Source organism: Aotus nancymaae, unplaced genomic scaffold (assembly GCF_030222135.1).
Source record: "Aotus nancymaae isolate 86718 unplaced genomic scaffold, 86718_ANA_hifiasm-v0.15.2.pri h1tg000019l, whole genome shotgun sequence".
Lineage (NCBI taxonomy): Eukaryota > Metazoa > Chordata > Mammalia > Primates > Aotidae > Aotus > Aotus nancymaae.
In genome coordinates, this window is record NW_026988431.1 from 9,877,066 (window position 1) to 9,905,026 (window position 27,961).

The 27,961-nt window shown below is 41.4% G+C and overlaps 1 non-coding gene and 1 pseudogene across 1 annotated transcript; both read right to left on the reverse strand.

Annotated features, from left to right (window-relative positions):
* Positions 1–1,046: 1,046 nt before the first annotated feature.
* Positions 1,047–21,041, reverse strand: LOC105705570 (uncharacterized; annotated as a pseudogene).
* LOC135275945 (U6 spliceosomal RNA) lies at positions 10,444–10,546 on the reverse strand. Its single transcript, XR_010343531.1, has one exon. It is a non-coding gene; the product is annotated as a U6 spliceosomal RNA (small nuclear RNA).
* Positions 21,042–27,961: the final 6,920 nt, after the last annotated feature.

Sequence of the window (27,961 nt, forward strand, 5' to 3'; positions counted from 1 at the left end):
CAGGTTGGAGTGCAATGGCATGATCTTGGCTCCCTGCAAACTCTGCCTCCTGGTTTTGTATGATTCTTCCTCCCTAGCCTCCCAAGTAGCTGAGATTACAGGTGCCTGCCACCACGCCCAGCTAATTTTATTTTTATTAGAGACAGGGGGTTTCACAGTGTTGGTTAGACTGGTCTCGAACTCCTGACTGTAAGGTTGGCTGCGTCGCTGAGAGTTCGGACACGCCCCCCTCCCCTCGTGGGGCGTTCGGACACGCCCCCTCCCCTCGCGGGGAGTTCAGACACGCCTCCCTCCCTTGCCGGGATCTCGGACACGCCTCCCTCCCTTGCCAGGAGCTCGGACACGCCTCCCCCCGCCCCCCGCCGGGAGCCCAGGAAAAAAAGCCCCATCAGGACTTACCTGATACCATTTTGTCCCATCCAGGCTCCACTCCCTGCCTACTATTTTGTCCTATCTGGGCCCCACTCCTCACCATCCAGGTCCCACTCCCCTCCATTTTATTTCATCCGGGTCCCACTCCCCTCCATTTTGTTTCATCCGGGTCCCACTCCCCTCCATTTTGTCCCACTCACCTTGGCCACAGCCAATCGGACGCCTCCAATCCCTATAAAACCCCATGCCTGAGAGGAGTCCGCGCGACTTCTCCGGCCCTTCCTGTCCGGGCCGCAGAACCTCGTCCGGGAGCCCGAATAAAACCCCTTGCATTGGATTATTTTCGTGCTGGCCTCAGTTTCTTCATTTCGTCCTCGGCGAGAACAGACCTTACAGATGGTGCATTGGCCGGGAAGGAGTTGTAAGACCCCTCCCCGGGGAAACTGACTCCTCCACACAGAGCCGGACCGGGAAGCTGCCGTTTGTTTCACCACAAGGTAAGACTTCTGGTACCCACTACCTCACCTGCTGCTTTCAGGGAGTCCCTGTCAGGAAACCGCTGCGCAGCGTCAGGGATTCCCACCACCACGGGGTCCGTGACCCCCAGCTTCCCTCCCCACGGGTCCGTGACCCTGGCAGGCCTCCCGCCGCGAGTCCGTGGCTCCGGCTTCCCTCCCTTCCTTCCCCACGGGTCCGTGACCCCAGGAGGCCTCCCGCCGCGAGTCCTTGAGGACTCCGGCTTCCTTTCCCACGAGTCCGTGACTCCAGTTTAGGACCTGAGTGTAAGAGGAGACGTCCCTACACTCTTGTTCTCTCCCCGTGAGGGGTATATTTAGGGTCAGGAATTTGAGGGAGACATCCCCACTTTCCTGAACCCTCACCAGCAACCGAGGTGTGGGTACTCAGAAGCCCTGTTTAAGCAGCCCTGCCTCATGGCAGAGCCAAACCCCCGGCTCATACCAAATTTGTTGTTGTAAATTAGCCCATTTGGCATAAAAGGCTCCCGTTTTCTAAAAAAACTGTATTTTCGGCTTTTTTCTTTTTCTGTCTCTCTCTTAGCTTTCTCTCTTTCTCCCTTTCAAAATGGTGGCTGTACTACGCCCTTAAGATGGTGGCCGCTTTACACTTTTAATCCTATCCTGTGCCTCGCCCTTAAGATGGTGGCCGCCTTACACTTTTAGTCATATCCTGTGCCTCGTCCTTAAGATGGTGGCTGCTTTACACTTTTAATCCTATCCTTCTTTCTGCCTAATTCCAATGCAAGTGAGTGAGTGAGTTTATGTGTAGTCCCACAGCGTAACAGCTGCGGGGCTTGTGTGGGCCTCAACCCACGGTTCCACAGGGACGTGACCAGGAAAGCATCAGCCTGGCCTCCCATCTGGGGGGCACCCACCCTTTGTTTGTCAGTCTTGCATGTAGTACTGTGTTTATTGTAGCCATGTGGCACATAGCCCTGGCCATGTCTTTTCTTGGTTTTTGCCTAATTATGATTATTATAAATGTGCAGGCTTTCTGGTATCTTCGTTCCCAACCCACCCTCTGTTCCTCTTGCACCACCACCAAGGCACTTCTAGCCAAAGAAACCTCCTCTCTGCCCTTAGCCCCTCCACCTTCCTCTTCTTTTTCTGACCCTAATGTGCCTGAGGAGCTCCTTTCCACTGGCCCAACCCAATGATCCTCCACTTTATGATAAACCTCAAACCCCTTCAGCTCCTCCACCTCCTAATTACAACCTGGCCTCACCTGTTAGTGCTCACACCCGCTCACACAGTGATCCCAACGACAAGGCCTCTCTCCTTTGCCCCCTCCGTGAGGTGGCCGGAGCAGAGGGCATTGTCCGAGTGCATGTTCTCTTCTCCCTCTCTGACCTATCGGCTATTGAGAAACGTCTAGGTTCTTTCTCCACCAACTCTACTGCTTACACCAAGGAATTCCGTTACCTTACTCAGGCATATGATTTAACCTGGCATGACACGTTTGTCATCCTATCCTCCACCCTCACCCCAGACGAGCGTGACCGGATTTTTACAGCAGCCCGGGAACATGCTAATCAGGAACATCTTACTGATAACCAGATGCCAGTAGGTGCGGCAGCGGTCCCAGAGGCCGACCCTAATTGGGACTATCAGGACAGTCGAGATGGCCGCCGCCACCGAGACCAGATGCTACGGTGCCTCCTGGCGGGCATGCAAAATGCAGCCCAAAAGGTAGTCAACTATGATAAGTTAAGGGAAATAACTCAGGGACCTGATGAAAACCCAGCCATCTTCCTTGACCGCTTAACTAACGCTATGATCCTCCATACACGGCTGGATCCGGCCTCCTCAGTAGGAGCTACGGTCCTAGCCACCCTCTTTATCTCCCAGTCAGCGGCTGATATAAGGAGGAAACTTAAAAAAGCTGAGGAGGGCCCCCAGACTCCCATGCGAGACCTGGTAAACATGGCATTTAAAGTTTTTAATGGCCGAGAGGATAAAGCTGAGGCCACCCGACAGGCCCACTTAAGGCGAAAGGTTGACCTCCAAACCCGAGCTCTTGTAGCGGCCCTGAGGCCGGCAGCCCACCGAACATCTGGTGAGGGAGGTCCATCGAAACCCTTCCGAAATGTTTTAAGGGTCCCACCCGGGTCCTGTTATAGATGTGGTCGAGAAGGACATTGGGCCCGGGAGTGCCCCTGTCCTTGACCACCCCCTGGACCTTGCCCAGATTGCAAACTGGACACTGGAAGGTTGATTGCCCGTCCCGGACCAAAGGCCCACTCCCTGCACCTCTATGTGGGGAGCAGGCCGGTCTGCAGGAGGCAGTCCCTTCACCTAAATTTCTTGGCCTTCTGGATGACTGATGCAGCCCGGACTCGAGGACCCTCATCACCCTTGCCGAGCCCAGGGTAACGCTGCAGGTAGCGGGTAAGTCCATTTCCTTCTTAGTGGACACGGGGGCTACCTACTCTGTATTACCTTCCTACTCAGGTCCTAGCATACCTTCCCAGGTCTCGGTCATGGGAGTTGATGGAAGGCTTTCCTATCCCAACCAAACCCCTCCCCTAACCTGTCTCCTCAAGGGACACCCCTTCTCTCACTCCTTTTTAATCATACCCTCATGCCCAGTTCCCTTGCTAGGACGAGATATTCTCCAGATTGTAGGGGCCACCCTCCAACTCACTAATCTCACATACACGAAGTCAAACCCCTCACATACACACCTCCTACTGTCTCTTCTAACGGAGGCTACACCCTGTCCTAACCCTATGACCCAACTCCCTATCCCTCTGGATGTAGTCAATCCCTTGGTATGGGATACTTCCAAGCCTGTAGTGGCAAGACATCACACACCAGTTAAAATACTTCTCAAAAATGCTACTCGTTTTCCCTCACGTCCTCAGTTTCCTATTTCAAAGACCCACCGTCAGGGCCTGAAGTCTATCATCGCTCAGCTCCTAGCCCAGGGACTCCTTATTCCTACCAGTTCCCCTTGTAACACTCCTATATTACCAGTCCAAAAGCCGTCCGGCGACTATCGCTTAGTTCAGGACCTACGCCTTATCAACGAGGCAGTAGTTCCCCTGCACCCGGTAGTCCCCAACCCATATACTTTGTTATCTAACATTCCCTCCAATACCTCCCACTTCACAGTTCTGGACCTCAAGGATGCCTTCTTTACCATCCCTCTACACCCTGAGTCGTATTTTCTCTTTTCTTTCACCTGGACTGATCCAGACACTAATCTGTCACAACAGCTTACCTGGACTGTTTTGCCCCAAGGATTCAGAGACAGTCCCCATATTTTTGGGCAGGCCTTAGCAACTGATCTCAGCTCCTGCCCTCTCCAACCCAGTTTCCTCCTACAATATGTGAACGACCTTTTACTCTGTAGTCCTTCCCTCTCCCTGTCTCAACAGCATACAGCCACTCTTCTTAACTTTCTGGGATCTAAAGGATACCTAGTATCCCCTTCCAAAGCGCAGTTGTCAGCCACCTCAATAGTTTACTTAGGCATACGCCTCACCCCTACAACCAAGAGCCTAACGACAGACAGGAAAAAGGCACTCCTTTCACTACAGCCTCCAGAAACAGCAGACCAAATTCTCTCCTTTTTAGGATTTGTAGGATTTTTCTGCCATTGGATACCTAACTTTGCCTCCCTGGCTAAACCTCTATATGTAGCGGCTAAAGACACACCCACAGGACCCCTCTCCCACCCTGGGGTAGTAAAACAGGCTTTTAAAACCCTACAAACTGCCTTGTCCACGTCACCTCCACTCCAATTACCCGATCTGAACTGCCCCTTCCATTTGTTCACTGATGAAAGACAGGGAATCGCAGTTGGAGTCTTAACCCAGCCCCTAGGCCCTGTATATCATCCAGTAGCCTATTTATCAAAGCAACTTAACCCCACAGTCGGGGTGGCAGCCTTGCCTGCGGGCTTTGGGAGCAGCAACAGAACTCACTAAGGAATCCCTAAAACTTACTTTAGGCCAGCCCATCTCGGTATTTTCTCCCCATCGGCTCACTGACCTTCTCTCCCATAAGTCTCTCGCACACCTAGGACCTTCCAGGTTACAAGAGTTTCATTTACTTTTCATTGAAAATCCTTCAGTTAGTCTTCATCCTTCTTCTCCACTCAACTCTGCTACTTTACTTCCCCTTCCATCCCACTCCCCTTCCCCAATTCATTCCTGTCCTGAACTAATAGAGGCATTTGCTAAACCACGAGAGGGTCTATCTAGCCTTCCACTCCCCAGCTCCGACTTTACCTTGTATGTAGATGGGAGTTCAGTAATAACAGCCGAGGGATGGCGAAAAGCAGCCTATGCTGTAGTTACAGATTCAGCCACCCTCGCGGCACGCCAACTCCCTGATGGGACATCCCAAAAGGCAGAGCTCATTGCCTTAACCCGAGCTCTCACACTGGCAAAAGGGAAACGGGCAAATATCTATCCAGACTCCAAGTATGCTTTCCTTATTACTCATTGTCACTCTGCCCTTTGGAAAGAGGGAGGATTCCTTACCATAAAGGGGACCCCCATAGTCAATGCCACCCATATCTCAAACCTCTTGCAGGCTCTGTTACTCCCCAAAGAGGTTGCTGTCAATCCACTGTCGGGGGCACTGGACCCAGCAGGATCCCATTTCTCGGGGCAATGCAAGGGCAGATGCGGTAACGAAGGCTCTAACCAGTACCAGGCCAGCTCCTGCTCCGGTCCTGTTCCTTACCACAGCCACGTTGCCAGTGTACTCGCCATTGGAAAGACAGGACCTTATGTTAAGGGGTGGAACCAAGTCTGAACAGGGCTGGATCTTCCTAAATAATAAGATCGCCCTTCCACGGGAACAGGCTCCTAAAATTATTGCCGAAATCCACCAATCCTTACATATAGGGCCCAAAGCGTTACACCGCTTTGTGCAACCCCTCTTTTATTCACCAGGTTTGCAACAGACAATTGAGCAGGTACACAAAACATGCGTTACTTGCTCTAAGGTCTCATCTCAGGGAAGCTTGAGACTGCAGTTTCCCACCCACCAAATGTGTGGCAATCTGCCGGCTCAGGATTGGCAAATTGATTTCACCCATATGCCCACTCACAAAAAACTTTGCTACCTCCTAACCTTTGTAGATACCTTTTCAGGTTGGATTGAAGCCTTCCCTACCTCTCGTGAAACAGCAGATATGGTAGCATCCATTCTTATTCAAGAGATCATCCCCCGCTTTGGCCTACCTGCCACCATCCAGTCAGACAACGGTCCAGCATTCATAGCCCAGGTAGTCCAGCTGGTCGTCAAGTCTCTCAACATCTCCTGGAAACTACACATCCCCTACCACCCTCAGTCATCAGCCAGCCCCTACTATGCCTGGCAATTCTACTTGAAGGAATCCTGGAAACAAGGCCCCACCACTAGAACCCAATACAGTGCTACCGGCTCGTATGCGAGAAGTTGGACATGTCCGACTCTTCAGTCGAGGTGCCAGCCGACTGACCTGTCTCCCTTACTTCGCCCCTATTCAGCAGGAAGTAGTCAGAAAGAGCGGCGCCCTCTATCTATCATCAAAAGGTCGGAATGTAAGGTTGGCTGCGTCGTGGAGAGTTCGGACACACCTCCTCCCCTCGCAGGGAGCTCAGACACACCTCCTTCCCTTGCTGGGAGCTCAGACACGCCTCCTCCCCCCGCCGGGAGCCCGGGGAAAAAAAAGCCCCATCAGGACTTACCTGATACCATCCAGGCCCCACTCCCTTCCATCCGGGTCCCACTCCCCTCCATTTTGTCCCACCCACCTTGGCCACAGCCAATCGGATGCCTCCACTCCCTATAAAACCCCGTGCCTGAGAGGAGTCTGCGCGACTTCTCCGGCCCTTCCTGTCCAGACCGCAGAACCTCGTCCGGGAGCCTGAATAAATTCCCTTGCATTGGATTATTTTCGTGCTGGCCTCAGTTTCTCCGTTTCGTCTTCGGCAAAAACAGACCTTACAATAGTTTTTAAGTGGACAAGTATATGAATGAATATTTTTCTTAAAAATGCAGTAGGAAAAACACAAAAATTAAATAGTTTTCTGTATTCTATTATAAGCACCTTAAAGACAAAAAACTATGTCAATTTCATCTTTGTCTATTGAAATTTGACACACTTAACTTATAGAAATGGTTTGATAAATATGCACAACATTTAAGGTGTCTTTATACAGTTCAGATTGTACAATGCATTAGGTCTTATATTTTTGTTATTGTGAACCATTTTTATAATTTTATTATAATTTTTTGAGCCTAGAGTTTGGCTATTGGAATATTTATTATGATCATCTTTTGCCTAATGATAACAGAGTATCTTTTTTTTTTTTCAGATGAAGTCGTGCTCCTATGTCACCCAGTACAGTGGCACAATCTCAGCTCACTGAAATCTCCACCTCCTGAGCTCAAGCAATTCCCCTGCCTCAGACTCCCAATTTTTAGTTGAAATGATAGGTGCCTGCCCCAGTGCCTGTATTTTTAGTAGAGATGGGGTTTCACCATGTTGGCCAGGCTGGTCTCAAACTCATGGCCTCAAGTGATCCACCTGCCTCGGCCTCCCAAAGTGCTGAGATTACAGGCATGAGCCACCATGCCCAGCCTGGCAACAGAGTATTTTTTCCAACAAAATCACTATGATTGTGATAATTATCAAGCACATATTAAAAGAAAAAAGCTTGTTCTAAGAAGTGAATATATCTCATGAGGTTCCAACTTATGGAGAATGAAGTAAAAAGTAGACCTTTTTTGTATAAGAATACATAACTTCTGCTTCTTGGAATTACCTTTCTGTCTTCAGAATTCAATAGGTATCTTCAAAAGCAATCTTCTATTTGTATGGATGAACACTGTTTAATGATTCTTATTCACATTTGTTTATGGTCTCAGAAAGAGATTGTTGAGTTCCCAGTTCTAAAGATAGTTACTTTCTTAGTGACAAAAATTCCTGTGTAATAAAGTTGACCCTTGAATAACAAGAGTTTGAACTGCAGGGGTTCACTTATATGCAGATTTTTCTTCTGCCTCTGCAAACCAGAGACAGCAAAACTGAACTTTTTTCTTTCTCTTCAGCCTAATCAACCTGAAGATGATGAAGATAAAGACTTTTGGGAGGATTCACTTATGCTTTATGAATAGTAAGTATATTTCTTTCTTATAAAAGCTTCATTCTTCTAGCTTATTTTATTGTAAGAACATAACATATAATAATGTAACACATACCAAATATGTGTTCATCACCTGTTTATGTTATCAGTAAGGCTTCCAGTCAACGGTAGACTATTAGTAAAGTTTGGAAGGAGTCAAAGTTATACTCAGATTTTCAACTGCACAGGGATCAGAATCCCTAACTCCCACATTATTCAAGAATCAACTGTAATTAATATTAATTTACTAAATACAAACCACTTATTATAAAAATTAAATAGAAAATCCATTTGCATAACAAGTCCAATTTGTAATAATGTGATTATAGAGAAAAATACAACATACTAACTTAAAAATCTAATTTTTTAAATTTATATTAATACAAAAACATCAGGTAGAATTTCAGGGATCATAAGTAGGTAAATAAATTTTTTTCATACAGTACTGTTTGAGATTATAAATTCGCTACAATTAACTTCTTAAATAATTCTAAATTCTAAACTACAGAAATTAAAAATTTATATATATACATAATTTTTTTAAACTGCTCTTTGATAATTAAAATTATGTAACCTTCCTTTTTTTTTTTGAAGATAGAATCTTGCTTTTTCATCCAGGTTGGAGTGTAGTGGTGCGATCTCAGCTCATTGCAACCTCTAACTCCTGGGTTCAAGTTATTATCCTGCCTTAGCCTCCCAAGTAGCTGGAATTACAGGCACCCACCACCACACCTGGCTAATTTTTGTATTTTTAGTAGAGATGGGGTTTTGTCATGTTAGCCAGGCTGGTCTCAAATCTCCTGACCTCAGGTGGTCCACCCAACTTCACCTCCCAAAGTGCTGGAATCACAGCCATGAGCCACCATGCCTAGCCTGTAATCTTACTTTTTAAAATCAATAAGACCACCAAGAAAAATGAGGAATTTACTATGAGAAGTTTTACCTTGATTGTCATTTCGAAGATGATTTTTAAGTATCTTATTTTTATGTTCCAAAATTTGTTGTTGAAAGCTATACATAAAAAGTGAAATTACTATTTTAATAGCAATATAAAAAAATTTACCAAACATAAATTCTTAAAGCATTTCAGACAATAACAGAGCTAATATCAGAACTCTAATGTCCCATACACTTTAAAATTTTAAGCTCTATAAATTTATTAAGCTTCTAATAAAAGAATAAAAACATAAACTACTCATAAACAAAGAGAAGCATAGCTCAGTAAATTAATTCTAGTCAGCTTAACATCCTGGAAAGTGTCCTGCACTCAGAATAAGTCCTCACTCTATAACCAATAGGTGTTTTGTGTTCAGACCAGTTGCTTCTCTTAGGCTCCATGACTTCTTCTAAAAAATAAGGATTTTACTATTTTTCTTCACTAAGCTGTGAGGAGGATGTAATGAGATAACATGTTTAAATATTCAGAAAGAGTAAAGCAATGTAATAATTTATTCTTGAATTGGATTGCTGAAATAATTTTGAAATCTCAAAACCTGATGATGTTTTTTCATAGGTTCTAATATTTAAATTTCAGTTTTTGGAAAATGATATTAAGTGCTAATTTTGATTATTTGTTCTATAAATTGTGGCTTGTAGTTCAGAGCATTTTTGCTAATTCATAACTTGTAACTAAATTTATGTATAAATATATTACCTCATCAAAATAGATTACCTAATTGTCCTCTATTACTGAGCTCATCAATCACACCAAGGGCAGAAAGCTAATAGATGTCAAAACCTGGCTTGGACAGCTACCATTTATTCTCTGTCTACTCAAACTCTGAGCCAGCAGATCTGTTTTAGAGGGCTGGATCTTCTTGGTCCTCTCCAACTGACATACAAGACAAAATCCTGCTTGTATTGTTTTCTCAGTTCAATGAAAGAGAGGCAAGTTGATGTTTCCTTATTTCCAAGTCATGTACTAACAACATATTTGCATGTAACATCCCATATGTTACTCAGCTCTGTTCTCATTTCACAGATCACCTTATCTAAATGCTTCTTCTTTTTTTTCTTTTTAATTGAGATGAAGTCCCACTCTGTTGCCCAGGCTGGAGTGCAGTGGCATGATCTCCTCTCATTGCAACCTCTGCCTCCAGGGTTCAAGCAAATTTCCTGCCACAGCTTCCTAAGTAGCTGGGACTACAGACACATGTCAACATGCCCGGCTAATTTTTCATATTTTTAGTAGAGACGGGGTTTCACCATGTTAGCCAGGATGGTCTCAGTCTCCTGACCTCGTGATCTGCCCACTTCGGCCTCAAAGTGTTGGAATTACAGGTGTGAGCCACGGCTCCTGGCCCAACATGAATACTTTTATAATAATAATAACAATTTCAATATTGGGAGTCTCCTGTTTTGGTTTGATTCATATTGTTTCCCTGGAGCTAGTTAACAAATAGTCAAATGACATTCTAGGGATTGTGCAAAATATGGAATGCTTTATGAATTTGTGTGCCATCCCTGGGCAGCAGATATGCTTATCTGCTCTGTATTGATTGAATTTTAGAATATGTGCTACTGAAACAAGTATTAAAGCCCTGTTTTATACATGGGTACTCATGAGTCATGAATAAAGCTTAGCTCTGTTAAATAGAAATTACCTACTTTAGATACACAGAATTCTATTGAATGACTTCCTGTGAAGTAGAGTTTTTAAGTATTTTAAAAACTTGTGGGGGGGCTGGGCGCAGTGGCTCACACCTGTAATCCCAGCACTTTGGGAAGCCGAGGCGGGTGGATCACGAGGTCAAGAGATCGAGACCATCCTGGTCAACATGGTGAAACTCTGTCTCTACTAAAAATACAAAAAATTAGCTGGGCATGGTGGCACGTGCCTGTAATCCCAGTTACTCAGGAGGCTGAGGCAGGAGAATTGCCTGAACCCAGGAGGTGGAGGTTGCGGTCAGCCAAGATCGCGCCATTACACTCCAGCCTGGGTAAAAAGAGCGAAACTCCGTCTCCAAAAAAAAAAAAACTTGTGGTAGAGATGCAAGTATCCTGAGAGATTTTCATTATGGAAACAGATCACTTGAGGGGCCAACTACAAGTTGGTGCCCACTACTTTATTGAAGGATAATGTGGAACCTTCTGCTATCTCGCAAAGGCTGTTACACAGGACATAGAAAAGTCTCAAGGTACAGATGTAATAACAAAAGGGAAAGGGAACTCTGATCTCTTCCTACAACATTATTAGAACATTCCTGACTGTTGAGTACAATCCCAACTAATATTTGCTAAAGAAAAGATGAACACATGACTCAAAGGATAACTTACCATGAAGGTCTAGGCTAAGCCTAGCTAAGAGGTGGGCCACAAATAAGGTATTTAATGTTGGAGAGGGTCAATTTACTTACTATGTGTGTGGGTAAAGCCTGGAGGCCTTGGCCTCACTGCCAGAGCAGGGTGCTGGGAACAATGGCTGAGCATATGTACGTGAACTAAAAAACACTGTAGCTGTGAATTCTGTGTATAAGTCACCATAAAAACTGAGGAATTTGAATCACTAAAGGCATCTGGTGGCAAAGGTCAATCATTATCAGATTGCAGGATCAGTTACAATGAAAGCAAAACAGCAAGTGAATCAATGGAAACAATGGAATGATTAGAGTGGATTTCTCCCCCTTCTTCTGACTTGTAAAGCAAGACTGTCTTCCTTGGACTTAGGAAACTCCTTAGCTTTTTTAAAAATTCAAAGCAGAATGGCATAGGAGATAGCCCCAGAAGACAATACAAGATTGTCTGCTAAACTGGACATTTCAAGACCCAATAACTACTTAGAAAAGTCAGGCCAGGCAAGGTGGCTAGCAGTTTGGGAGGCCAAGGCAGGAGAATCACTTGAGCTCAGGAACATGGGCAACATAGTGAGACCTTTTCTCAAAAAAAGAAAAAAAAAAAAAAGAAAAAATGTAAAAGATGTGACACTATTTATATCTCACATATAGGGGTTATACTTGGAATAAAATGAACAGCATTGAGATCCCTAGGGATAAAGGTTTTTAAAAGTCCCAAAAGAATCTTGCACTCACTGCTACTTATAACTGATGTAGTTTTCTGTTTGATTTCTGGCTAAAAAGTGGACTAACTTGTTGCCATTCCAAACTACCTCAATAAAACTATGAACTGTCACCTAATGTATCGATGCAATATTTTGTAATTATTTTAATTTAGTATTAACTGGTCTTTTAACATAAGCACTTACCTTATCAAATCACAACAAACAGCATAATCTTCTGCAGTTTGTCCAAACATATCTTGACAAAAGATGGGAGAAGGCTGACTGTACTTGAAAAGTTATGATGTACAGCAAGCATGAGGGCTGTTCTAAAATAATAAAGAAATAACTCCACTCAATAACTTTAATAAAGATATTTAGCAAATTTGATACACTTTACCAATCAGTATCTTGCCTGTCAGTATAGACATAATAACTATTTACATGCTCTAGCTTATGCCTACAAGCATCTTGGGTGCTCAAGTGTTCATCTTTGTAAATTACCACCAAAGCTAAAAGGCAGAGACAACAAAAAAGCCTCTTGTCCCACTGGGATATGACATAATACATGTGGCTAACTTACAGTTTTTTGATGTCCAAGAAACTATGCTGAGGTCACTTAATGAAAATAGGTAAAGATTTAGATGAAGATTTCCCCATTGCTTTCCTAGTCTGCTATATTGTAATTCAAAGTCAGCTAGGGTTCTGATAAATAAGAGCTATCTGCAGGCTGAAAACAGCAATAACGATAATAATAATAATAGCAGTAGTTGTAAATTGAAAGTTAAAAAATTCAAAGGAGGAAGGCACAGGATACTATAATAATGGTAACAGTAGTAGTTGTAAACTGAAAGTTAAAGTCTACACTTTATAAAATTAATAAAATATGAAACCCTTTTAGCTAATATAAGATTACAGGACCAAAAACATCAGATTACAAATAACAGTCTATCAGAGAAAATGAATCCTACTATATACTGTTTTTATGTTGCTCAGTCCAAATAATTTCTTTTCTACCTATTGTGTTATTTTTCACTGTATGCCAATAATTATATGTTAACCTTCTTATTAATATTTCTTGAGTGACTGTTACCACTCTAGACTTGAGTGACTGTTACCACTCTAGAACAGTCAGGTTTTTATTTTTTTAAAAAAAGAACTACTGTACCTTCTGAAACTAACAACAGCATGTACATTTGCCTGGTTTTTCACTAAAAATTCCACCATTTGCTGTCTCTTGCAAATTATAGCAAGCGAAAAATAGTGTGTTTCCCTTCTGTAAGAAAGCAAAAACAATTTATAATTTGTAAAATTACATATTTCTCAACTGAACTAAAAATCTTCTATAAGATGCCATGAACTTAAACATACAATATAGAAAAAAAGTAAATGCAAAGCAGTCACTTCCTTCTCCCTCCTCTGTGCTTTCCCATACAATGCCTTGCAAACACCCCCAGATTGTTAACCAAATAGATAATTAGTTCATAGGACTGCTAAAACTAAATTATTAAAAGAATTCCTATTGTATTCTCACTGACTTAATGGATTTCAGTGTTTAAAACTGACATCCTGATTATGCCAAAGCTCTGTAAACTTAACAGACATACTGAGATAGTCCATAAAACAACTTCAATTGAAAAAAAAAAGAGTTCAGAAACTGCTACTAATCTAATTGAGAAAACCTCACTTGTAATGATCATTTTTTGACACATAATCACCTGACTCCTGACAAAGGAACATGAAATAGTGAAAGGATCCACCTCTACTTATTGAAAGATAACCCACAAGCAAATTCCTAGACTCTCTAAATCACAGTAAATAATTCATGATGAGAAGAAAAAAGGTGTTATTCTATAAGCTGAGAGATATTACCCATAATATTTCCTTTCACTTCCCAGTCACAGACGTAGAAAAAGACAGATAAATCAGGTTAATATTATTGGAAAGAAGAACTTTGAAGGAAGTAACCCCTATCAAATGCCAACTCTTTTAGAGATTTCTTATGATTTGGAGAATCATACACTGCACTCATCTATTCTGTCGTTCTTAATCAGGAGTGTATTCAAACCTAGAGGAATTTTTTGTTTGTTTGTTTTTGCTGTTGTTGTTAGAGACAAAAGTCTCACTATTTGCTCAGGCTGGACTCAAAATCCTAGCATCAAGAAATCCTCTCACCTCAGCCTCCTAAGTAGCTGGGACTGGGAACATGCCACTGTGAATGGCTTCAAAAATATTTTTAATCATACATGCTCAGGCCTTATTAGATCTATTACATCAAAATCTTCAAGAGAAAGCCTACACTTGTAGAGTTTTTACAAAATTTCCCCAGGTCCCTGTAATGCACAATTCTAGCTGAGAACTAATGCAGCAGACAATCAATTCAGTTTCATTGCTCACCCACACAGTCAATAGTCTTATCAGTTTGGAATGTGGCCAAAAAGAGAAAAGAGTAAGAATCATTTATTAAAACTTCAGTTAATTTTCCTGGGTATGGGTAGAACAGGGACACACAAACTCAAAATCTCACTTGATTTTGCTATTTATAAGATCCTTATCTCCCACCTTCCCACCAAGACGTTCAAATTTGAGAGGAGACTTACCTAAGTGGCTGTTTCTGCTAGGATGGGTAATAATACAATTACTAATTTGTTTCACCCTTTGCTGAAGTGTTTCTCACTTTGTCACCACCTATTCACTGCCATTCTGGTTTCCTCAGAGTCCTCTAAAACTTGATCTTTAGGCGAGTTTTAATCATTCCCTTTACCAAACCAAAAATGATTACCCCAAAGCCGAAGAGCACTTTGCCTTAATACATAAACCAAAAAACAACAAATTAAAAAACAAAACTTCTTCTTTGCCTTTTCCCTCATTACCTAATTTCTAAGTGACCTGTATATTTCTGATTGCTCTCCTTTTCCCTTCCCATGTTTTCCTCTTAAGCCTTGCTACTGAAAGATACATGAGTTTTTTTTTAAGAAAATTGTCAGCATCACCAAGATTTCCATTTATGGTAAGTTGCTTTAATTTTGTTTGAGTTTTAAGATAAAGCCTATTTCTAAGATAATTTTTTTCCTGTGTTTTTTGACACTAATTAGAAAAACAGAACAACCCTGGGGTATTTAAAAAAAAATTTTTACCTTGAAAAAATTCACAAATAATTACCATAAATGCACTAAAAACCTTCTTTAAAAGTATCAATATTTAAAGTAGAATCTGAGACAAGTTATTTCAAAATATTTTCATTCAGGGAATGCTTGAGATTCCAAACTTGAAAAATCAACTCTTACCTATTTCAATGTTAGAACAAATATTTTGAAAAGAAAATTGATTGATCTATACCTTGCTTATTGCTTCAATATTTGCATGGTGGGAAAGCAGTTTTTCTGCCAATAAAATCCCTTTATTATACACAGCATAATGAAGAGCAGTGTTGCGGTACACATCTTGAATGTTTCGATTGGCTCCATGTTCCAGCAGAAATATGGAACAAGTCTCTTCCTGGCAATGTACAGCCTATCAGTATTAGATAAAAAATTAGACTGTAAATTCTAAGCATTCACAATACATATTCCACAGGTTCCACCAACTAGTTATATTTAAATGAGATAAATTTATTTCTATGTATTTAAATCAAATCCATTTCATGTTGAAAGAGTTGGCTACTATACACCTTTATTAAAGGTCCTGTTTAGTCTGTCACCGATGTCAATCTGGCATTTTCTGCTCACTAAGAGACTGACCACTTCCACATGGCCATGGACACAGGTCAAATGTAGAGCAACCCTATGAAAGTGAGAGGAGTTTTCAGGAAATTGTAATGCAGTATCTCAAAACTTATAATGATTCATGTCATTGTAACCATTGAATAGCATGTTATTCTTCTGTCTTCAAAATAAGTAATTTTCTTTTGAAGAAAGAACATTTATTAGCTCTTACTGCTCACTACCTTAATGAAAACAGCAGCCTATTTGGATAGAATGAGCTTGGTCTATGGATTCAGTTCAACTAGGGCCTGAGTTCTACTCTGAACTCTACCACTTACCAGCTATTGCTTAGACTTTCTGTGCCTCAATTTCCTCATTAATAAAAGAAAGATGACAATAGCAGCTAGCTTGCAGGACACCATTGTGATGCTTAAATAAGAATCTATACAAACTATTTAGAACTGTTCCCAGAACAACCAAAAACTCAATAATTGTTAGATTTTAGTTTTTTGAGATAGGGTCTCTCTTTGTTGCCAAGGCTGCAGTGCAATGGTGTATTTATACTTCACTGCAGCCTGAAACTCCTAGGCTCAAGCAATCCTCCTGCCCTAGCATCCTGAGTAGCTGGGTCCACAGGAGTGCACTAGAATGCTCAGCTAATTTTTAAGAATATTTTGTAGAGTAGGAGTCTCACTTTGTTGCCCAGGCTGGTGTCAAACTCCTGGCATCAAGGGAACCTTCCACCTCAGCCTTCCAAAGTTCTTGAATGACTGGTATGAGCCACTGCACCCAGCCAGATGTTATAATTATTACTAGTACTTGAAGAAATTTTAATTAAGTAAAATGATACAATTATTCCTATTTTGCAGGATGATTTAAAGTTAGGTCACATTTTAACATATCTGATACTGGAATGGCATTTATAATTCATAACTTTTTATAACTGTAATTGGTAGCATTTTAAAATAAACAATATAGAAAATAAGCGGGTATCAAACAATCCATGAGACCTTACATTAAGTAAAATAAAATACAGTATACGCGGCAGGTCTAGGGCAGTTCTAGGCACCTAACTGGCACTCAAGTACATTTTGGTTCTTAAAAGTACCGTAGGAAAAGAGTACTGAAATAACAACAACTTTTTTTTTAAACAAATTACTTCTTACTTTGATTTTTGGCCAAAGAAAACTCATGATTGAAATAAACAGGTATGGCTCATTTTAGTCAACACTTAGATTTACAGAATAAATGCAAATCAGACTTTCCAATGATTCATATTAGTATTTAAAACTGATAAATTTTCAAAAGAGTAGTTAGGGGTTATCTTTTACTATTTTCTACCTTCAGAAATGCTTTTGTTTGAAAGGTGGGAGGAAAAGCTTCAATGAGATTAAGACCTAATATTCCCATTTTAAATCTCTCATCTTACTCAGGCAGAGCAGGTAAACATGAAGTCTTTAAGTATGCAAGGGTCCTGAGAGTACAATTTGTCTGCTACATAACAGATATTCAGGTTATGTTTGATGAATAAATGGATTGAAAGAATGGATACAGTTGGGGAGTTTAATATTTTAAAATATAACTTCTATAAGCCAATATTTTTGTGATAGTAATTATATTTGCTATTTGTTATTTTCATAAGACTAATCTATCATTGTTCACATATATGTAAGAAATCTGTACGTAAGAAAAACCTATGTACATAATAAAATCTGCAAGCACAGATAAAAAGATTCCCTTTTTACTTCTGAAGAAGCTAAAAGTTCAAAGATAACCCACAAAATAAAAATGATAAAAAATAGACAGTGAGAGATTATTTTTATCTGTATAAGATTCATATTTCTCTTCCCAAGGATTATTCCATTAATAATAAATTTTACTGGAAGTTTTATAGATACTCACTGCAGAAATCACAAATAAGAAAAAGGAACAAAAAACTTTACTTAAAATACACATGCTTAGAAATTTTATCCTATTTTGTACACAGTTTTGGCTAACAAAAGACCATAGTATGTTTCTGTGTATGTGCAAGCAAAGTATTTTTTTCCTCACTGGCTATGACAAAATATATCTTCATACATCAACATACTTCTATACTTACTGCCACCTTCAATGGTCGCATATCCATTCTATGGGTTCTTGTTAACATAAATGCTGAGAAAAACAAAGTGCATGTATCTCTATTTTCTAAAGGTATTTTAATATAATGGAATTGATGGGTAAAAGGCATATACATTTTAAAAGTAGGGTAATTACCACCAAATTATCTACTTGAAAAGTCATCAGCAACTTAAACTTTAAGCAGCAGGGTTAAGTATCACTGTGTTTTATTTTCACAAACATTGTGGATAGAAAACAGTCTCATTCCCCTTTTAAATTCTCTCACAAGAAACACTAAGGATTTTTTCCTATGTACATAAATAACTTGTGGGTCTGCATATAAGTAGTTTGTTCACTTTTAGAGTTCTTTTCTTGTGAATTTGATTTGAAAGAGTTCTCCGTAAAATAAAGATGTACTTTTTATCTGCATATATATAACTGATATATATATAACATATTATATTAGTAATATATACAATTTGTTATATAATCAGTAATATATATATTATATATAATAAGGAATAAATTCCCTGTAGGATGAAGATACAGTTTTCATATGAATATAGATTTAAATATATTAGTAAAAATATAAATATTTTTCAAGTATGTTATCTTTTGTTAATTTTTTTCTGATAAACAGGAGGTTTTAATTTTTAGTTGGCTAAATTAACCTTCAGAATGCCTGCTTGTGAAGTCATTCTTTGGAAGGCTTTTTGTCAACGTAAAATGTATCTGTATAAATAAGAATTTGTGTTTTCTTCTGGTACTTTTCTCATTTTGCATATGTAAAAATTTCAATCTGTATTCCATCAGGAACTCATTTTTGTGCCATAAAATTTCATTAGTTTTCTTCACACAGCAGGCATTTTATTCATAACTCATCCTTTGCTACTCATCTGAAAATCTACCATTATCAGTCCCTACATCTATATCTTACATATATTTCAGTGTTTATGGATTTTCTATTCTGTTTCATGTATTTATCTATCTTTTCAGCTGGTAGTAAATAATTAATTGTGGGAATTAACAGCACATTTTGGTATCTAGAGGAGCAAGTCTTTTTTCACTCCATGATAAAAATTTTTAATGTCATCACAAAAGATAGCAAGTGTCATGCAAAAATGATAAAAGCCTGATATTTTCATTCGGTTTATGTAAAACTGATAACCATAGAGCTCACATTTTGAGAAAACGGAGTCTTCCCATTCAAGGAACCCATCTCCCACTTCCAAGTTTCCCTCTAAGAAGCCCCAGTAAAAAATCTATCTACATCTGTGGATTCGGATGTAAAACGGACACTACTGAAAATGACTTATGGTATTTTCGACGTGGAAATGAGTTCTCATTAGGCATCTCCCTATCATGTATGTGACCCCATGTTTTAAACCTGTATATGCTTAACTTTGTGAGTTAAATCACTCAAATTCTCTACCAAGTGCTCCAGGCGGGGAATTGCCAGGGATAGAAAGTATCTGAGGCTCCGTCTGGCTCCGCTGCTCGGAGGCTGCCCGGGGCCCTCAAAGGCCCCCGCCCCAGGGACTGGGGGGCTGCAGGGTTGCGGGTAAGCCCGGCCCGAGGATCCCCCTCCGACCCCAGGCTGGGTCCCGCTACCTGTTCTTCCTGTCGCCGGCGTCCACGTCCGGCTCCCGCGCGTCAGGCAGCGTTCCACCTCCGCGGCATCGCCCTTTAGGGCCGCCCTGTGGATCTTCCTCACTTCCGCGTCCCGTCTGCGGAACCCGCGACCCGCCTACTCCTCATCGAGGTAGCCCCTGACCGCCAGGCCCAGGCGTCTCCCGAAGCTGAAAGAGCTTCCTCATGGTGGCCACTTCTCCTCAGACGCCCACCGCCCGCTGAGCTGCCTGTTCTCCTCGTGGCCTTTTCACCCCCACCCAGCCCCAAATCCGCGATCCACCCCGCCCCAAATCCGCGATCCACCCCCAAACCCCCAATGTAGCTCAGAATCCGCGATCCAGCCCGGTTCACCACAGCCTTCAGCAGCGACACTCGCAGCCTCCGACCTCTCAGACAAAGTGAGCCCAGTAAAACCGTTAGGCGCGCGCCTGCGGGTCAGACGCGCGCGCGAACTCTGGAAGCCGCTCCCAAGCCCGCGCCGGACAGGGGGCGGGGCGCAGGAGCAGCTGACTTGCGGGTTCTCCTGGGCTCGCCTGGGACTTCCGGAAATCGCGGACGCGCAGCGCTCCGGGCCTGAGGGCCGGCCTGGCTCCGGTTCCGCCCCGCTCCTCCTCCGAAGAGAGATCGGGGCGCTGGCGGAAGCCCTCCGAAGCCCCTGGGGATGGGGCTGAGAGCCGGTTCCCGACACAGTGTAGCAGCTACTGGGCAGACTGCCCGGCTCGGCTGCAGCCACGGTGACATCTGGCCCCGGTTCTGTGAGGCTGGGAGCGCCAGCGAGCTTGGGAATTGCCAGGCGACTGCTGCGAGCAGGCAAAGGGCGACTGCAGCTTGGGCGCCCAGGCAGCGGAGCATTGCCTGGGAGGCCTCTGGATCGTGTGTTATCCTGGCCTGAGAGCCCTCCAGGTCCTGCCCCACGCCCGGCTCCTCCGCCGAAGCTTGGGACCGCTAGCCAGGGGCCCTCTACAGCCACCGAAGATGGAGCTGAGGGACGAACCCCACTCCTGTGCAGCCGCTGCAGGGCAGACCGCCTGGCTTGGCCGCAGTCACTGGGACATCTGGCCCGGTTCTGAGATGCTGGGATTGCGGTCGGGCTCTGGGGTTGCCTGGAGGCTGCTGCTGCCTGCACACAGAGGGCGGCTGCAGCTTGGGTGCCCCTGGCATTGCCTGGGCGGCCTCGGGATCGCCAGCGCGCCCAGCCTGAGGGCCCGCAGGCCGTGCCTACCGCCCCACTCCTCCACCGCAGGGAAATCGAGGCCGCTGGCATGGGCACTCGGCAGTCACTAGAGATGGGATTGAGCGGCAAGTTCTCAGTTCTCGCCCCTGTGCAGCCGCCACCGGACAGAATCCCTGGCTTGGCCGCAGCCACCGGGACACCTGACCCTGGTTCTGCGATGCTGGGAGCGCCAGCGGGCTCGGAAGTTGCCAGGCGGCTGCTGCCTGCACACAGAGGGCGACCGTAGCTTGCGCGCCCAGGCGGTGGAGCATGGTCTGGGTGGCCTCCAGAATGCGTGCGCGCCAGGCTTGAGGGACCCCCTGATGATGCCATCCGCTCCACTCCTCCTCTGCAGGAGCCTGGAGCAGCTGCAATGGCCATTCTGCAATCAGCAGGGATGAAGTTGTTTTCTTATCCCACGCATGCACACAAAAAGGTAATTATTTTGTGAGGTAATTAACATGCTAATTGACTTCATTTTGGTAATCATTTCAGAATGTGCATATAAACACATCACACTGTACATCTTGAATATGTACAATTTTTATTTCTCTATTATACTTCAGTAAAGCTAAAAATATTAACAACATTGAAAGGATAAAACCACAGTTCTATAGCAATAGTTGGACACTTCAATACCTCATTTTAGTTAATGGATAGAAAAACCAGACAGAAGCTTCAAGAGAAATAGAAGACTGAACAACAGTATAAGCCATTTAGAGCTAATACGCATATACAGAACAGCCCACCCAACAACAGCAGTATAAACATTCTTTTCAAGTGGATATGGAACTTTCTCTAGGGCAGGCCATATCTTGGGCCACAAATTATGTCCTAATTATTTTTAAAAGTGTGAAATTATTCAAAATATAATTCACAACCACAATGGAAGAAACAACAGATACAAAATGAAAACTGGAAAATTCACAAATATGTGGAAATTAAACTACAGTCTTAAACTACCAGTGAGTGAAAGAATAAATCACACGCAAAATTATAAAATATCTTGAGACAAAGAAAAATAAAAACAAAGCATACCAAAACTTATTGAATGCAGTGAACATAGAGTTCAAAAAAAATGTACGGATATAAACAACTACATTTAAGAAAAAAATCTCAAATCACTAACCTCACTCTATACCTAAAGGCAGTAGAAAAAAAAAAAAGACTAAATGCAAAGCTAGCAGAAGGAAAGAAATAATAAAGATTAGAGCATAAATCAATAAAATAGAAGGTTGAAAAGCAGTAGAAGAAATAAACATAGCTAAAAGTTGATTCTTTGAAAGATCAAACCTTTCACTATATTGACTGAGTAAAAGATGGAAGACATATTAAACTCAGAAGTGAAAGTGGAGCCGTTACTACCAACTTGACAGAAATAAAAAAGGATTATAGGAGTATACTGTGAACAATTGTATAACAACAAATTAGGTGCTCTGGATGAAAAGGATGAATTGCTAGAAAGACAGAAACTACCAAAATGACTCAACCAGAAAGAGAAAATGTGAATAGAACTATAACAGACGAGAAGATTGAATTAGTAATTGAAAGCGATTTAACAAAGAAAGGTTTATGACCAAACAGCTGCATTAACTGGTGAGTCTACCTAACATTTAAAGAATAATTAATACCATTTCTTCTCAAACTCTTCTGACAAATTTATGAAAAAGGAACACTTGCTTATTCATTTTTTGATAACAGCATTATCCTGATACCAAAACCAAATAGAGACAGCACAAAAAAGAGAACTACAGCACAATATCCCTTATGAATATATAAGCAAAAATCTCAGCAAAATACTAACAATATTAGCAAAATGCTAGCAGCAATACTGCATAATCAAAGGATTGTAAACTATCACCAAGTGAGATTTATCCCAAAAATGCAAGAGTGGCTCAACAGATTAAGAGTCAATCAGTATAATATACTATAACAATAAAATGAATAAGCACATGATTATTTCAATTGATGCAGAAAAAACTGATGAAACACAACACCGTCTTATGATAAAAATACTCAATAAACTAGGCATAGAAGGGAACTTCTGCAACATGACAATGGGATATATAAAAAACAGACAGTTAATATTGTGCCCAATGATGAAACACTGAAAGCTGTTTTCCTAACACCTAGAAAAAGACAAGGACAGTGACTTTGCCACTTTTTTTTTTAAGGAAGAAAGAAAGAGAGAAAGAAAAAAAAAAGAATGAAGGAGGAAGAAAAAGGAAGAGAAAGAGGGAGAGAGAATGGGAGTATTGCTTTATTGCCCAGGCTAGAATGCAGCCTAAAAATGAGAATTGAAAACCTCTTTTATGCCAATAATTGTGCTTAACAATGGAGACAGGAAGGAATAAGGGAAGAAAATAACAAACAAGCAGCCAACCAATATTTCATTTAAACCTGTGAAATGCTATGCAATTACTGATGAGTGATTTACTTCCAATTATGTAGTCACTTTTAGAATAGGTGTGATATGGTACTGATAAGAATGCAAGTTTTATGATATCCTTGTTAATTTTCTGTCTTGTTGATCTGGCTAGTATTGACAATGTGATGTTATAGTCTCCCACTATTATTGTGTGGGAGTCTAAGTCTCTTTATAAGTCATTGAGAACTTGTCTTATGTATCTGGGTGCTCCTGTATTGGGTGCGTATATATTTAGTATCGTTAGCTCTTCTTGTTGCATTGATCCGTTTACCATTATGTAATGTCCTTCTTTGCCTCTTTTGATCTTTGTTGCTTTAAAGTCTATTTAATCAGAGGCAAGAATTGCAACTCCTGCTTTTTATTTGTTTATGTATTTTTGCTCTCCGTTTGGTTGGTAAATCTTCCTCTGTCCCTTTGTTTTGAGTCTTTGTGTATCGTTGCATGTGAGATGGGTCTGGATGCAGCATACCAATGGGTTTTGGCTTTTTCCTGTCTGTATCTTTTGATTGAGGGATGTAGTCGATTTAAATTTAGGATTAATAATAATATATGTGAGTTTAATACTGCCATTTGATGCTAGCTGGGTGTTTTGCCCATTAGTTGACATAGATTCTTCATTATGTTAATGCTCTTTACTTTTTGATATATTTTTGGAAAGGCTGATACTGGTTGTTCCTTTATATGTGTAATGCTTCTTGTAGAAGCTCTTGTAAAGCAGGCCTGGTGGTGGTGAAATCTCTAAGTACTTGCTTGTTTGCGAAAGATTTTATTTTTCCTTCGCTTGTGAAGCTTAGTTTGGCTGGATGTGAAATTCTGGGTTGAAAGTTCTTTTCTTTAAGGATGTTGAATATTGGCCCCCACTCTTTTCTGGCTTGTAGGGTTTCTGCTGAGAGATCTGCTGTAAGTCTGATAGGCTTTCCTTTGTGGGTAACCTGACCTTTCTTTCTGGCTGCCCTTAGTATTTTCTCCTTCATTTCAACCCTAATGAATCTGATGATTATGTGCCTTGGGGTTGGTCTTCTTGAGGAATATCTTTGTGGTGTTCTCTGTATTACCTGGAGTTGAATATTGTCCTGCCTTACTAGGCTGGGAAAGTTTTCCTGAATAATATCCTGAAGAGTATTTTCCAACTTGGATTCATTCTCTTCGTCACATTCAGGTATACCTATCAAACATAGATTAGGTCTTTTCACATAGTCCCATATTTCTTGGAGACTTTGCTCATTCCTTTTTATCCTTTTTTCTCTAATCTTGTCTTCTCATTTTATTTCATTAAGTTGGTCTTCGACCTCTGATATCCTTTCTTCTGCTTGATCATTTCGACTGTTAAAACTTGTGCTTACTTCGTGAAGTTCTTGTATTGTGTTTTTCAACTCCATTTATTCACTTATATTCCTCTTTAAATTGTCTATTCTCGTTAGCATTTTGTCAAACCATTTTTCAAAGTTCTTAGTTTCTTTGCATTGGCTTAGAACAAGTTCTTTTAATTCACGGAAGTTTCTTATCATCCACCTTCTGAAGCCTACTTCTGTTAATGGAACACACTCATTCTCCATCAGTCCTTGTTCCATTGCTGATGAGGAACTGTGATCCCCTGTAGAGGGAGAGGCATTCTGATTTTGGGTATTCTCTGCCTCTTTAGGCTGGTTTCTTCCCTTCATTATAAATTTATCCATCTTTCATCTTTGTAATTACTGACTTTCTAATTAGGTCTCTGAGTGGATGTCCAACTTGTTGATTCCCAGCGCCGAAATCTGAACAATCCAATGCGCCGGCCAAAACAGCGGCATTAAGATTGATGGTGCTTTTCTGCCCAAGAGTTTCTGGTCTGGCTGCTTTTGACTCTGCCTCCCCAGAGCTCAAAACATCGACCAAAAGGGGACCAAGTCCCACTTACTCTGCACCAAGAACCACCGCGCTGAGGCACCGGCAAAACCGCTGCACTGGCCACAAGAGTCACGCTGGTGACCTGTGGCGCTCCTCCGCTGGGAATCTCCTGGTCCGTGAGCAAGAAAAATTCATCTGAAAGTGTGGCATCCTCTCGTTCTCTGTGCTTTCACTGGGAGCTACAGTTCTGAGTTGCTAGTGATCAGCCATCTTGGATCTCTCTCTGCCACTTGTATTCAACATAGCACTCACTGGCAGTTCTAGGCAGAGCAATTAGGCAAGACAAAGAAATAAAAGGCATCTAAATGAGAAATGAAAAATAGAAGTAAAATTATATCTACACATGATTTTGTGTGTAAAACTCCAAAAAAACAAAACAAAACAAAACACAGAACCCATTAGAACTAATAAAAGAGGCAGGATGCAAGACAAACGTATGCAAATTAGTTATATTTCTATATAGTTGTAATGAACAATCTAAACATTTTTAAAGTTCCACTTACAACAGCATCAAAGAATAAGATATTCAGGCATAAATCTAACCATGGTGGTATACACAAAACTTTGCTGAAAGAAACTAAAGAGAGTTTAAATAACTGGAAAGACATTCTGTGTTCATAGGTTATAAGACAATATTGTTAAAATGACAATACCATCTAAAGTAATCTACAGATTCAATGGGATACCATCAAAATCCCTAAGGCATTGTTTTGCAAAAACAGAGAAATATCCGTCTCTTGAACAGCTGGATATCAGTGCACAACAGAGAAGTTCTTTAAACTCTATTTTCACTGCATTCAATAAGTTTTGTTATGTTTTGTTTTTATTTTAATTTGTCTCAAGATATTTTATAATTTTGCTTGTGATTTATTCTTTCACTCACTGGTAGTTTAAGAGTGTGTGAATTAGCAAGTATTCCTTCTTCATACATTTTGTTAGAAGAGTTGAGAAGAAATGGTACTAATTCTTATAAAAATTTTTAAATATAATCACAATAGTAAGATAGCAGGTGTCAAGCAAGAATGATAAAAGCTTGATATTTTCATTCAGTTTATGTAAAACTGATAAATGTAGAAAGAGCTCACATTTTGAGAAAACGGAGTCTTCCCATTTTTATGAAAGCCATACTAGTGGATGCAATGGATGCAAAGTGGTATCTGATTTTGTTTTTGTTTTGCATTTTATTAATGAATAATGGCTTTAGATTATAAAGTAATTTTGGTATACTACATTTCTGCCAGAATTGAAAGAATGCCACTCAAATGGAGAAGAAATAATGTTAATTATTATTGTGAAAGGAGAAATTATTTTCTTGGGTGAAGATTCTACTTAATTCTGGAATGTGTCCTTTTCAGGTATGTGTGACTTCTACTGTAAGTAACATGCAGAATTTTATCTCTCTAATCTTTATGGAGAAAAAGAGCTGGTGTGATAAATAATCTGACAGTCTGGTCTGCAAGCAACATGCTACTTCTTATTTTTCAGTAAATGGTTTTTTACAGCTTCAGATATCAAAGGAATTGATTAGATTCTTAAGTTATTTATACATGCAAAGTTAAGTGGATAATTTGATACAATTATTCTGATTATTAAGAGGCAGTAAAACAAGTTAAAAGAGCTTGGTCTCTGCAGCTAGACTTCCTAAATTCTGATCAGAGATCTGCCAGTGTTATCTTGGGCAATTTACTTAGCCTCTCTGTGCTTGAATTCTTCAACTATAAAATAGGGATGTTAATTAAAATTAAATGAGTGGGGGGTTAGGGGAAGATGGCCTAAAAGAAGCTTCTCAGGAGTGCAGCTACCACCGAGTGAGACAGAACCAGATCAATATCCGTGTCTCCGAGCGAGGTACCGGTTTTGTTTTAAAGGGACTGGTTGAACGGTGGGATTAACCCCCAAAAAACAAAGCGAAAGCAACCCAAAGGCATCCAGCCCAGACAAGGTGGGGCACTGCCCCACCTGAAAAGTGTATCAGGCATGGAGGATCGAGGACATCACCTCCTTGGTTCTCTGAATCAATATAGCAATTCACTCCAAGACTTTGGCAGCACACAGACAAGGAAAATGCTGCCTTGCTGAGAACCGTCCGGAGTCGCAGACCTGGGTGACAGCCCAGGCCAGCAGCCCCAGCCAGACCAGTGCCTTGTTAGCACAGACCAGGGCAGAGATTTGGTCTAATACAGGGAAAGCTTGGGAAAAGGAACTGCCCATCACACAGAAAGGAGAGTTGAAAGCAGGGAGGGCGATACGACCAGACAGACTCCTCCCCAACAAGATCCAGCATCCAGAGTCCGTCTCCCAGGAGAGTTTTGCAGTTAACACATCCTCTACCCAGGAACAGGTGGCCGAGGGAAAGAGCCCGCCATTGGGAAGGCTGGGCTCACCCCACCAGTACCGAAACCAGGCGAAGAATAAACAGCAGCCTGGCTGAGACTGAGGCAGCCCAGGAGAGCCTCCACAGGCAGACAATGGACAGACTGCATCAAGTGGCACACTGACACCTGCGTTTAAAAAAAAAAAGCCTCATACAGGAGAAATAACCCCAACTTTAGCAGAAAGGACGTCCACTCAGAGAAGATGGGAAGAAACCAGCACAAAAAGGATGAAAACATTAAAGTCCAGAATGCCTCTCCTCCCCATAGAGAGCACAATGACTCACCAGCAAGGGAACAAAACAGGTCAGAAAACGATTTTGATGAGCTGACAGAAGCAGGCTTCAGAAGATGGGTAATATAGAACTTCTCTGAGCTAAAAAAACAGGTTTTAACCCAATGCAAATAAACTAAGAACTTTGAAAAAAGATTAGATGAAATGCTAACTAGAATAACCAGCCTAGAGAAGAACATAAATGACTTGATGGAGTTGAGAACTTTCTGAAGCATACACAAGTTTCAGTAGCTGAATCAATCAAACTGAAGAAAGGATATCAGAGATCAAAGATCAACTCAATGAAATAAAAAGGAAAGGCAAAAAAAGAGGAAAAAAG